A 14105-nucleotide genomic window follows, 5' to 3' on the forward strand; every position below is an offset into this window, starting at 1 on the left:
GAAGGAAGGAGTCATCAGAGCCAGGAGTGTGGATAGAGAATGAGAAGAAAGATGGGACTGCTTAGGTCAAGAACAAGCTGGGTCAGCAAGCCTGGGCATTTCAGAGTGAAGGAAATAAAGCCCTGACACATTCAGGGAAGCAGGACTTTATCCCCTTCGTAAGCAAGGTCACACCAGAGACTTACGTGTATTTATACATACGGGTCTCTGCCCCAGCTGTGTCCCTCTAAGGAAGAAGAAAGCCGGTCAGGCCCCCCAGATTAGCAACTGCTTTGCCAGCCCAGTGTCTGCAAGAAACATACAGCTGGATCCAGCTATTAAGTCTTCATCAGGACCATGAGACCATCCCTAATGGGATTCTCTTCCCCCCTCCCGCCCCTCTCCATTTACACTTGCCAGCCTTAATTTCATTTTAGCTGTAAGAGTCTCTTTGCTCCTGACATTTCCTCATGTCTTCCCTAAGTAAACCTATGTTTATGACATTAAATACGTTGACTGTGTATTGGCATCAAGCAATTCCTTTTAAAACGTGATCTTCCCCTTTCTGTTATTACCCCTTTATTTCCTCTGCTATTTTTCTTGGTGAGTTATATGGGGAAGAAATTACTGCTATTTTGTCTTGAGGTTTCCCTGAGGAACCTTGTCAAAATGAACAATCCTTTTACTAAGCTTTCCTATACAGATTGAGCAGAAATAAAACAAAATAATTAAATGGCTCCTGAAAGAATTCCTTGCCTGAAACCCTGGGGGAAAATAATGGTTTCATCTATGACATTGTGAAAGCCTTTATTGAAGCACAGCGTTGATGTTCTGCATAGGGTCTTAGGGTGTCATCACCATCACCGTCAGATCCGAGTGCTTTCCAGGCGTGCAGTGAAGCGTCGTGACTCACAAGTGTTGTCTGTTTGTTCTCCCAGCCTCCCCCCACTGGGAGAAACCTGTGTGGCTGAGCCTTGTTTTGGAAGTACATTGCTTTTGTTTCAGGCATATTTTTATTCTTGGTTTTAGTATACTTCTTATCATCTGTTCCCGTTACAGAAGTTTAGCGCACTCAGGGAACGAGCGTGTCTCCTAGCTGCCCGCTCTCCTGAGCGCTTTGTTCTTCAACAGAGGATTGAAAAAAAAAAAAAAAAAAAAAGTATTTGGGAAGTTTTTCTCAAGTTAGAAATAAGAGGCTGAATTTCACACTGGTGATACACATAATCTGTGCCTGCAAACCGGCATGATGAATAATATCTTGGCTTGCTCTGCTGTGCAAAAATACCCTGCATCCATGCAAAGTTACGGCTACCACAGCCCTGAGCACGGCTGCGGCACGGAAACCCTGAACTCCCTTTGTCTTTTTTTTTTTTTTTTTCCCTTTCTTCTTACAAAGCGCGTGAGGGTTGCTCGACTTTGGAATTTGCCCTCCCCTGTGGGATCAAACAGTCCGAAGCTGTTAGTTTTCTGGCTCATCTGTCCCCCCCTCCCCTACTTCTCAGAGAGCAAGAATTAATGGGCTCAGTCCTGCAAACCACTGATCTTTCTGGCACCGGTTCAGCAAACCACTTATGCAAGTGTTTAAATTTTAACCACGCATAGGAGCTGAGTCACTGAGGTTAATGCGACTATGGTGGGATCATCTTCCCTGACCCCACGGCCTGACCTGTCGACATCCATCTGACTCCCGTGCTACCATAACTTGGGAGTGACCTCAGCGCATGTTTCTTTATCCTGGAGTTAAATGAGTATATGGGCACTTTGCTGGATCTGCCTTAGACCGCCCTGCCCCAAAGCTCAGATCTCCACAGAGCAGTCACCGGGGAAAAGCAGATGGCTGGGATCAGCTCCATGATATTGTCCAAAGTCAACCACCTCCCTTGGCCATGAATCCCTTGGCGCACCTGTGACATTGGGCAACCTCCAGGGTCAGCACCCTCTTTCTCACCACGTTTTCTGAGGGGGTTTTTTTTGCCTTTTGAGGGGATTTTGTGGTGCAAGGAGGGGAGGCTGGTGCCGTGGTTTGGGTACTTGGGTTTATGGGGACCTGGACCTCAGTGGTTTCCTCCAGTGCCATGTTGTAACGGTGGAAGGAGAGGTCAATGGCCGTGCATGAACAGGGGCTCTCACAAGTTCTTTGTTCTTTATAGAAACAACGACAAAAATTCATCTCTAGAAATCATCACTTACAAACTTATAAACGTTCAGAGACAGCCAAAATTGACCCATTATTTTTCTTGAGGGGAGTGCGGGAAACAAGCTCCAGTGGTCCCAATTACTCTGTTCACTAGAAAAAAATATTTTTGTGTAATGACCTCAGTAGGGAGTGAGTGGCTCCTTTTGTGTATTAAATTAAAATCTCTGGGGGGACATTAGGCCCCATAATTCGTATTTCTCAGACGCAATTTAAGTCTTTCATCAAAAAAAAACCCTCGTAATAACTGAGCTCTGTGATACCCAGTAGATTCATTTTCATGTGAAGGATGAAAATAGCCAGCAACATGTTAACAAATTCCATGGGGAGACCAATTGTAATGATAAAAATAATCTGACGTGGACTGCTTTATGGATCACTGAAAAGGAAAAGGCTGACTTAAACACTTCCTTTATATTAAGATAGAGGTGGGGAAAAACTCTCTAGCTTGCTCATTAAGAATGGAGTACATGAGCAGTTTCCAAAGAACAGAGGCCCAAAATAATGCATCTCTATACCTTACTTAGAAAAAAATCCCGTGTGCCAGGAAGACTGCTCGCACAAGTTGTCATCACTTCTGTTGCATCAAATTGACTGAGGAAAGGAGAGGTCTGCATGAGTAACAGCTCTCACATACGGGTAACTGCAGAGAAGAACATAGTTTCCTGTGTGAATAAGTGATGCTGGATGAAACCTCATGTTTGGAGGAGCACATGTAGAATTCCCAAGGTTTTGGGACTTTTCCAAGAATTGCCTGTGAGTGTAGGAGAGCCCCAAGCCTCAAGATGCTTCCTCTGCCTGCATCCTGGGAGAGCGCTGGTATGTTAGAGAATCTCAGCAGGAATGGACCTTAGATACAGCTTAGCCCCTGGGGTGGGTAGGCATTTTCTGGTGGGAAAAGCAGCATTCCTCCCCCTCCAGCTGGAAACTTTATCTAACACGATTGCTTATTAAAGTACACTGATGGATGCATGCCTCTGCAGCGGGTCATCTCCTAAGGAGAAGCAGAGCCTTTGGTAGGGCTCTCAGCAATACCACTCAGAGCAGGGGGAGATGGGAGAATAGAAGAAAATACAACAAATTATTTATCAAAATAACAGATACAGCCATTGCAGTTGCAGTTGCACGTTGGTTTGGGTTGGTTTCTTTTGGGGTTTTTTGGGTTTTTTTGCAGCCTACATTGCAGTTCAAGTGACAGTAAAACATCTGGCAGTCTCAGAAAAGGACAGTGGCTTTGACAGTACATTAGCAGCTTTGCCTAAAACAATTTTAATTATTATTTTAAGCATAAAAACTATTTTAGCAGAATTCATCATCTGTTGTTGAAACATTTTCCACTGGAACCCTTGGGTCTTGCAATCCCTAGATATTTACTGCTATTGAAGTAACACATGAAAAGACGCTTATCAGTCCCATCCAAAACATGTTTTGTTGCATAGAAATGCTTTAGTCTATTTTTGTATTTAATCATCTATAAATAAGAAAACTAAAACCCAGTCCCACAGTACACATGCAAGCCATGTGTACAACAGGTACTAATTTTCGGTGTGCACTTGATTTGTCAAAAAATTTGAGCAGAATAAGCTTCCTAAGCCCTGGTTAGTAGGAAATCGGACTGAGGCAGACTACAATTACAGCAGCCTGTGAAAAGCAGAACAGATCAGGCCTATGTTACACATTTTTCCTGCTGGAGTTGTGAAGGACAGTTTGCAAGGAGATATGGCTGGTGAATGATGCAGCTGCACTAGAAAAATAACTCAGAGCAGCCATAGCTGTGGAGCACGGGCCTACAGGTACAGGTTATCCTGCTGAGATAAATCATACTGGCAAAAAAATAATTGTGCCTCTGCTAAAAGCCTTTCCCTGACTGAGTACAGACTGAGAAGACCTAACACACACAGACATGGCCCAAGTTATGTGGTTACCCTTTAACGAGAGACCGTGACTCATCATCATTGGCTCCTACCTCCTTATCATTTGCAAGGTAGTGAGTGAAAATATTTTTTTTTTATCAAATCCTGTCAAATCACTTTATCCCCAGAAAGCTGTCTGGAAAACCACGGAGGAAGTGTAACAGGCATGTCCACAGGCAGGGGAGAAGCCAGCTCCATCTGCTCAGACCAGGCTAGCTGAAGCCACCAGAGAAAGAAGGGGCAGATTGTTGTCACGTTGTTAGTACTGATAACAACTCCTTATTTTCACCATTGCAAAGGATACATTAGCCATTTCCTTCTCCTTTCTTCTTCTCTCTAACTGTGGATACCTTGATGTTGAGTTTACACAGCTCAGTTTAGGCAGGGCTGATGGACAGGCTGTCCTGCTGTAACTCCTTCCACCAGCATGTAATGGGAGAGCACCAAGTAATGAGCCCAGAGACCAAGAAGGAGGTGAAATGGCAGGGAAAAAAGGCCAGTGTGTTATACAGGAATTTCTTTGTAAGCAAGAATATTAAAAGGATGAAAATCGATTCATAATGAATTCAGGAGGCTCTCTCTCCATATTTTAACTGCTTGGTATTATCTCATTGAAGAGGCACTCCAGGCTCACTAATGGGCGTTGTTACACAAGCAAAGCATTCCAGCATTGATTTTTCTCTTGCAGAGGATTATGAATCAACATGATTTAACCAACTCTATGGCTGAGAGTAATGGCCAGCCACTGAAAGTTTAGCCAAGCCCAGGAACTTTTTGGACATAAGCAGTTTTGTATCAGTGCTTTTAATTACATTTGAAGACATGGATTGTCCATTAATATTTGACCTCTAATTATGTTCTTAAGAGGTGGCTCTATTGAAAACCAGTTACATCAAGAAGATGTGTGCAGGAGCTTAAACCAAACAGATTTGGTTCTTTTCCTCTGCAGCCCTTTCAGGAACCTTTGCTTGAATGAGATCTGCTTTTACCAGAAGGCCAGAGGGGCTAACACACGCACCATCAGTCAGGTCCCAGGGGCTTGTGAACCTGATGGGGATGTTGTGGTTATGTATGCTACAAGGGTCTGAACTAAAAAGCAAGTAGCTGCTGCCCTGGCTTGCATTTGGAGGCACCGAAAGGATGCGATTGCAAAGTGGTAGCTGTGAGGTGCAACAGCCACAGCAGGCTCTGCTCCGCAGACTGTATCCCATTGCTTTCCCATCAGCAGGACCCAGCTGAAGTTGCTCCAAGGCATCCAACACCTGCTGGTTGTGCAACACTTCTGACTTGGGCAAGAAGGGGAACAAACCCTCCTTCCACAGATCCCCAAGAGCATAAATACATGCCGTAGCTAGAAAGTAAGCATTTAGCATTGGCATCACGGATGAATTTGCTTGGCCTTGCACTTCCCACTACGGCAATCAGCAGCTATTTGCTGTCTGTGACAGCTGCCAAGTTCAGTGACCTTTTGGACAGCAGAGAGCCAGGCAGGGCCCTCCTGGGGCTGGTGGAGTTTGTAGTTCTCTCACCAGGATCCTCCAACCTGCCCAAGCTGAGAAAACCCCACATTTCTTTTATGTTTGTCTCCTCTTTCCTCAAAACTCCCCAGTCTCCAAGCTGTCCAGATGTGCTGGTATCATCCAGCGAGCCTTGCATAACTTCCCTCTTGAAAAAATAAAAAATGAAAGTGCTGCAGTAGCAGTTCCTATGGAAATTTATTATTCTAATAAGATCCTCTGAAGCACTCAAAACCAAACTAACAGCTGTTCAGAGACCAGTTGTTTCCCCTGAATTCATTGAATTTCTGGGTGATCATGGACATTTGGGATATAAATCTGAACACTTCTAAAACTGAAGCTCGAGAAACATCCAAACCAGAAACAAAATCTTGATGAAGTTGAAAACTGAATTTAGCATTCAGGTCCCTGTTTTCTTTCCCCTCTGGACATGAGACAAAAAATCACTGGTTTATCGTTCTGTTACTAACAGCACCAAATAGCTTTGGATGCACATAAGGAAATCTCTCGTGTTTGATTTAGGGCCAAATCGCAGGGGTACACCAGAGCTTGCATTAAGAAAGCACAAAGCCATATTCTCTTCTGTGCTTCCTGTACAGCCTCTGTAGACTTTGCCATGTTACTTCTGACTTACACCAGCACAGGAGAAAGGGAGACCAGCCCACATACAGCAGGAATGGCTGTGGGGCTATGACAGGAGCCTATAAAGCCCTGCATGTCAGGAAGAACATGTGTAAGGGTCCTCCATGACAGCAACTAGGGATCATAAAGCAACGACCAGGCAGCAGGTTTGAAACGAGCTAAAGGTTGTATTTTTTTCACACCAAATACAAGTGAGCCACAGAAATTTGCTATGAAGTGTTGAGAACAGTAAAGCTCATCTGTTTTCAGAAAACTAGATAACTCAGTGGAATAGGGAGCTGTGGAGGGCTGCTAGAGTCAAAAGCACCTCCTCTGGCTCAGGAAGCCTTCGAGTGACAGACTGATGAGGGTGTCTCAAGCTATTAATTTCCCTGTTTTTATACTCTTTCCTAGGAATGTGCCTTGGGCTGCTGTTGGAGGCTTTTGTTCTGAGCCAGCACAGTATGAGGAAAGGGTTTGTGGCAGCCTGACACCCTTCCCATGACAAAAAATCCAGCACAGAACAAGGTACACAAGGGATCTGAATGGAAGCACAAGGGATTTGAAGGGGATGCAGTGTAGCACCTGGTCCCTGGAGAGGCTGAGCAGGGTGAGACAACCCTCTGGGGCAGGAGTTGACCCAAAATCTCAGGTGCCTTTTTGGTTTCCCAATTACTGGTTGACACAAACTCTCCAGGATCCCGCTGAGGACCTCCACGGCAGCTCAGCCCTTCTTCGGTTTTGACTTCAATGTACAAGCTTCAGACTTGCCAAAATTTCAGTTTATGTTTGGGTTTTTTTTAAATACAAACAGTGCTCAGGATGATATTTACCATGCTCAATTTAACTGTATCTGGTTCAGAGAGTGTAGAAATATCTATATCTATATCTATATCTATATCTATATCTATATCTATATTATCGACAGATATCCTTAAGAATTAATCAGGCTATTTTCCCTCCTGCCTGGAAAGACCAAAAAGCATCCTGTCTTAGGACCTTTTTGTGAAGATTTTTCCATGTTGTACTTTGTTTTGTTTTTCAGTTAAACAAGTCACTGGACAACACAACAGATGTGAAAAAGCTGTTTCCTTTACACTGTACATTTAGATGGAATTTATTTCCCTATATATCACGTGATAAAGCCCAAACCCTTGGTCTTACAGCAGGTCTGCAGTACAATTGCCATAGATCTGTGCCATCTTCCTTCAGAGGTAGGCAAAGGAGTGTGAGAGCTGGCTTCTGCCTTTGCTCACGCAGAAGGCACCTGTGTGAGAGCATAAGATGCTCAGAAACTGTGACCCTGACAAGTTTTATCTGTAGAAGGAAGGTGGACAAACTTTCTCGGCTCTGTAGGGAAACATCTGTGCCTTTTCAAGCCTGGCAGTGGTGTCCTCGCGCAGGACTGCTACTAAGGTAACTCCGCTGCTCTCTGCTCCCCTGCGTGGATGTCCCTGTTTTAAGCTGGATCAGGCATTGCCTTCCTCCCCCTCCACGTTCAGCTCTCGCACCATCACACACCGAGCTGTGCAGCTGCTGTCCTCAGCTTTCCAACTTCCTCTCTGTGTGCTCCCTCTCCAGCAAACTTTCCCTAGAAGAGCATGGGAGAAAGCTGACCGTCCCCAAAATGCTGCTGGAGTGCCACCCTTATGTAAAGCCAAGGAAACACAGTATATTTTGCCATCTAGTAGTCACCTACCATGAAATCATTCCATTTTGCATACAGTAATTGTTAGTGATGGGGGGAAAGGAGTTATCCAATTCCAATATACTTAAGCCACCTTTCTGGAGAGAAAAACTTGAGTATATACTTAACTTTAAAGCCAATATTAATACCCAAGGACCTCAGGTAACTATAAGCCTTGCATGAATTTAAGCAAGGCACCACACAGTCTTCTGAGTAGCTCCTGCATTTCCTCAACACAGGAGTTTGAAGATGAACTGCAGAAGGAAGCATATCGATATGTCTGCATAAAGACCTAAGCACAGAAGAATAAGTATCAACTAATTATTCCTCTCCTGCACCAGTCTGAAATGCTTTTAAAGGAGCCAGTTATGATCTACTTATTTCAGCTACTGACGGGAGAGCAAGCCAAGGAGGCAGCAGGACCTGGCTGGAGACAGAGCGTGTTACCCCTCTTTGGGAGAAAACCACAGCACGCACTCATCCTCTGGCTGAAGCCAGCTGAACCGTCCCATGGATATGCCATTAGCTGGGTTCAGAGCCTCAAAATTACATGAGCTGAATCAGGGTCTATAAAGGCATCCTCACACAGCTTTTAGTGACCATACATGCAGTGGGTTTAGGATTTTGGGTTTTAGTGGTTCTGCATCTCCCCCAGACTCCAGGTCCTTCAGATATTTCATCTATTATGTGACCACCTCCACAGCCATCTCCTCCCCAGGGCCCTCTCCAGCTTTCTTCTTTTCCTCTCTGTCCCGTCCACACCACAGCTATATCTGGCCTCAGTTACCATCTGTAATTTTCTTTTTTTCAAGTTTCTTTTCCTCCTCTTCTAGAACTGCATAACCCTTTGGGTCTGCCAGCCGTGGTGAGGGATGAAGAAGTTAAAATAAGGGAAGAGAAGTCAGAGATATTCCTTGGTATTTATTATAAAAGCCCAAATTTGGATTTAGCCCTGAAAAATTTTCACATTGCAAGTCTAACACCCTCCTCAAGCAGCACCCTGAAATAAGCAGCACCCTGAAACAAGCAGAGCCCCAGGTACAGGGAGGAAGGAACCAGAGCTGCCAGCTAATCACTCAGCCCACCAGAAAAGATGATGCGAGGTCTCCAAATGTGTCCGAGAAGAAAAACAACAAAAGGCAATCTGGTAGTTTGGGGTTGGGGGTGGAGAGGCAGGGAGTAGTTTATTTCAGAAGGATTAAAAAGGTCAAAGGAGTCAGTGTGGAGAAGTCTGCCCAAATTCTCCAAAGCTGTTAGCATGGGATCAGCTGAAAAACAAATCCAAGGGGCTAATCCTTTAGCTTGTTCAGGAGAGCAGGGCATATCAGAAAAGATGTTCCCCCTCCTCTCGCCAAGCGTGTCTTGCTTCAGAGATGAACTCCGTGATGACCCTCCTTGGATGTCCCTCCAGCTGTGACACCACCTCCTCCTTTGTGCCCGGTTTGCTCCCTCCTTAAATGCAAGTACATGGAAACCTGTAGGGGCAAGGAGGAAGCCCAAGGGCAAATTCTTCATCCCCATACCAAATACAGACATTGCTGTTTCTCTCATGAAGAGGATATAGCAGGAAAGAAAGTAGCAAGCCTCCCAAGACAGCTCCTGTCTTCCAAAGCAGAAGTCGGGGAGCTGTGTTACCCCAGCATGAGGGGGGCTGTATATGAACGCGCTGTGAGCAGGTGGAAGTTGGAGTGTCTCAGTCATGTCAGCGCTGATTTGGACTTTGCATGGCTATGTGTATCAAATAGTTTGCTTCAAAACAGAGGGTGTGTTCTGCCTCCTAGTTGCCTAGTGGAAAAGGGAGACATGATGAAGAGTTGTGCTGTGCTCATCCCAAAGCTCTGAACCTCCCTGGTGGATGTCCCTCACCTTGAAGATATAAAAAGAACCACCAAGAACTGCCTTATCCACACCCAGAAGACTCAGTGTATCTTTCCGGTTCCAGTCCCTAATATTGCCCTTCTTTGCAGTCGAGGATAAGGAACAGCTCTATACCATCTGCAGGCATTCTTTGCCCCACAGGTGTCTGCAAGAGTTGCTCCTGCCCCACACACAGAGCTTTCACACAGTTCAGGTTAGCAACACAGGCTGCAGAGCAGGAAAGAAAGAGGCACCCGCTCCCACTGATGGCCCACGAGCCTGCCCATTTCTTTTTTCTCGTAACACTTCAGTCTGAAGGATATGAACTTGGTTACATCTCCTTACAGACATCAGTTCTCCAGATGACAGGGCTTATCAGCAGCCTCAGGGCAAAGCAGCTGATGGGTTTCTTTGGGATGTGGGGCCTGACCCGCTGTGGCTTTAAATGAAGGTGTCTCCGTCAGCTCTGGATTAAGTCTGTATGTGGGGTCTGGAGGAACTGCAGATGTGTCTGTTGCTGCGGGGGGATCCCCACAGTTCTGGCTGTGGCTCCTTTGCCTAAAGCAGACATGCTTTTCTAGCAATACTGCGGTGAAAAGGGCTCAGCAGGGCTGCCTGCTTCGCTCCCTCTGCCACGGGCATCATGTGCTGGGCAAAGCCCAGCCTCAGGCTGCTGCTCCCCAGCTCCTGGCACTAAACTTTAGATCGAGGCACCACCTAGAGGCATGTGGCCTGTAGTAAAGCTGGAGTAGCTGAGGAGCACAGCCAGGCTCCAGCAATTTTCAGCAACAGTAACAGTGTGGTACTATGCCTATCAGAAATGAAAGCCACAGTGTTCCCATTTTCCTGTTCCGTATTTTAGCAGAACAAGTTGATTAGTTTGAACCATAAATGCAAACCTGGAAGCCTTCTGAGAGAGCAAGCTGTGGTCAGATGCTCTGGGAGGGGAAATTCAGGCAACAGCAAAACCAGTCCAGTAGGACACTTTAGTTGGGGTATCTTTGTAATCCAGGCAAGATGTGCTCAGTTTACTAACAACTTGTTTTAGGCTTTTTTGTGTGTGCAAAAGTCCCAGCCTCAATTTTAGTCATTAAACAATTCCAGGTTTTTTTGCAATTGCTTGTTGTCATCATTCACAATATCACAGCTTTTTAGTCCTGAGTACCTAAGCAGCCTCTCCAGGCCAGAACCAACCAGGATTATAGCACTACTGAGGGAAAGAGCTATTTCTCTCTTCTCCGGAGTCATTTCCTTTGGGACCTTGATGCTGAGTTGAGGTACCAATTCCCTACGCTGAACCTCCTCGAGTCCTCTTTTTGCCTTCAGATCCACTCTCCAGAACCTCAGGAACAAGTTTCTTCAGAAAACAGATCCATATGCCTTAACTTTCTACCTACCGCCTTCTCATTTTCTCCTTTCCAGGTTGTCCTTTTCCTTGTTGCAGCCCCCTTTTCCACTGTAAACCTGATGCTGGCCTCTCCCAAGTGGGAACTTAAAAAAAAAAAAAATGCTAGGTTTTTGGAGGCAGAGTTGGTTTTATTTGGTTTATGCCATGGGGAATGCATCATGAAGTTTGTTGCATCACTGAACTCCGCTATTATAATGAAGTAGCTCTCCATAATAGTAACTGTATCACAACTGGAGACCAGCCCTGGATCTGACCGTGCCTCCAAGGTGGTATCTTCCTATGCTTTGTCTCCCTGTCCAGGAAGAAACTTTTGAAGAAACATTGATGGCCAGTTTTAAGATCCAGAATAGCGGCCTGTGTGGTCCACATATCCCCAGACATGTGGAAAACATCACTAAATCCACAACCACACCTCTGACACAGCTCAACAGGGAAAAAGAATAATAGTCCCTGAAGCCCCTTAGACAAAGATCAAAGTTCCTAAAAAAAGAGAAATGTCCTCGGCTTAGTGAAGCTCCTGAGCTTTGGATTTTATATGCCAGAGGCATGCTTCACAAGAAGTAGGTGACCACAGCAGGGTGACACTTTGCACCTGTGAGCCCAGAAAGATTCATTTCCTTTCTTAGTATTCACAAGGACGCAATACCTCTAGAGGTGTTTGAAATACTTCCGTCACCTACACCCTGCCATGTACTGGCACCCCCCAAAAAGGAGACACATCGGACCCTCATTCTCCAAACACTTGAGCATATGCTTGAAGATATTCTCAAAGTTAGTGGAAATGGTCACACAGTTAACACCACTGAGCAAAGGTGTTCAAATGAGCCCAGCAGCGAGGACCTTGCAATTTCGACAGCTGCATGCATCTTCTGGTGGAACTGTCTCTCCTGAATGGCTCCCCAAAACACATACTTCTTCCTCGTGCCCTGTTTTAAGCTTGACACCCCGAGATTTTAATCTTTCATGCCTCTTTCATGGTCCGTGCTGCTCTGGGACTAAGTTCAATGTCAATGTCACATTGCACAGAGGATGCAGCGCTTTGTAGTTCCTTCATTGCTTAGCTGTATTTCTCATGCAATGGGCCAACACGTCTGCCTAAAGACTCTGGGCTGTCAAATAACCTTTGGGAAAACCATGCCCTTGGTGATAAGACCAAAGAAAAGCCAAAAAAAAAAAAAAAAAAAAAAAAAAGGCTTTTTACTTTTATGGAACAACAGTTTAGATTGCATGAACCTAATCAGCGCCTTCTTTTGCTACCGTGTACTTTGATACAAGGAAATGTAGGGCAGGTTCCCTATCTCAAGGCAGCAGTTTTCCGTAACTGTTCCTCAGGAGGAGGACAGAGGACATGGCACTGGCTCCCACAGCCCCACAGAAGGGTTTGCACTGCTGCCTTCTTTTGGGGAGGCCTCACACTGTGGCCTGTTACAATAACGTGTTCCCTGCCCTCCCAGTAGCAGCTCTGGAGAGGGGCAATGCTGGCCCCGCTTGCTTATTTCCCAGAATTACTGGTAGGACAGGGCCATTCACAAGGTCCGAGAAACCAGCTGATATGCTCCAATTGAGCTGCCACCAGTTTATTTTCCATACAGCACATGTGCCTTTGGTGGCACAGGCACAGCCAGCAAGCTCTTAGCTGCAGAGGACTGTTTCCAGTAAAAACCACTCTTTCCTACAGCGCTGGAAATCCCACTTTCTCCTTGTAAGGACTGTCTTACACAATCCCGAACAAACTGCAAGGAAAACAGGATGCTACTCTCATTCAAGTATCACAACTGATATTTATGAGGAGAGAAGTGACAGAATGGAAAACCTGTGAATAGTAACTGCAGCAAAAGGTAGGTGGCCTTAGATGCCCTGCCTCCTCTGTTTCTTGTAACAAGGGCAGTGAAAGAAAATGAAGTTTTCTAATTCATTGATAGTGTAATTTCTCTAGAAAAAGGAAGTGGGGATTTCTGGTTTGTCTAAGCCTGAACCGGCTTCCCGTGAAGATAAGTGGGTTTTGAGAGGGTCACTTTGCCTTGTTGCTTTTGACTTCCACTTTGCCAGGGAAGCAAGCAGGCTGCAAATAAACAAAGTTTTCAGCTGTGTCATACAGCCCCATTCAAAGAGTGCGTATCAGCAAAGGAAGCAAAGGAGTTCTATTTCTTTTTCTCATTATGCAAAATAAAACATTTTCAAGTTTAGTTTCAGCGCTTCTGGGAAAAGATACAATTCTGGTCATCGGTGCCAGGAGAAAGGTTAAAAAATTTGGTGTCAGGAGAAAAGGTCTTGAGAAATGAGGCTTTTAAATGATACCCTTGCTGTTCCTAGTGTTTGGCCTGGACATTCTCGTAAGTTTCATTTTTCTAGAGAAAAGTGTGATTTTAAAGCCATTTTAAAAACTAGGTACAAAACTATATGGATAACCTACCACTGAAGTGTACTGAAAACACTGGTAAACTTTGTTTCAGTCAGGTTTGCACCCTCCTTACTATTCTGTCCTTTTAAACCAAAATTAAATGGCTCCCACTGGGTTTCAGCTGGTGTGAAACTGGCTTAGCATCTCAGAGTCTTTTCACTGAAAAAAAGACATATATCTGCAAGAATTCGAGGAAAGCTGGTCTGCTCTGTCAGCTGACAGCTTGAACTCTACTGTGTGTATTTTCACAAGACTCATCCTAAAGCCATCGTAAGAAACAGCTGTTCCTGACTGTGTCTGTTGAAATTGAAACCAATAGTACAGTTTTACAGCATAATCCTGTTAAGAAAGGTAGAATATGTTTGTCTTTAAATAAGAAGATGTCATTAAAAGCTGTAAAAGGTAGGGAAAATGACACTAGGGAGCAATTCTTAAGGCAACAGCTGCTCACATCCAGTTACACCAGTGGTAACAGGGTAACTACAACTCAGCTAATATGAACAGGGTTAGTCAAAGGATGATGAGTGT

The sequence above is a fragment of the Falco rusticolus genome, chromosome 3, assembly GCF_015220075.1.
Source record: "Falco rusticolus isolate bFalRus1 chromosome 3, bFalRus1.pri, whole genome shotgun sequence".
Classification (NCBI taxonomy): Eukaryota; Metazoa; Chordata; class Aves; order Falconiformes; family Falconidae; genus Falco; species Falco rusticolus.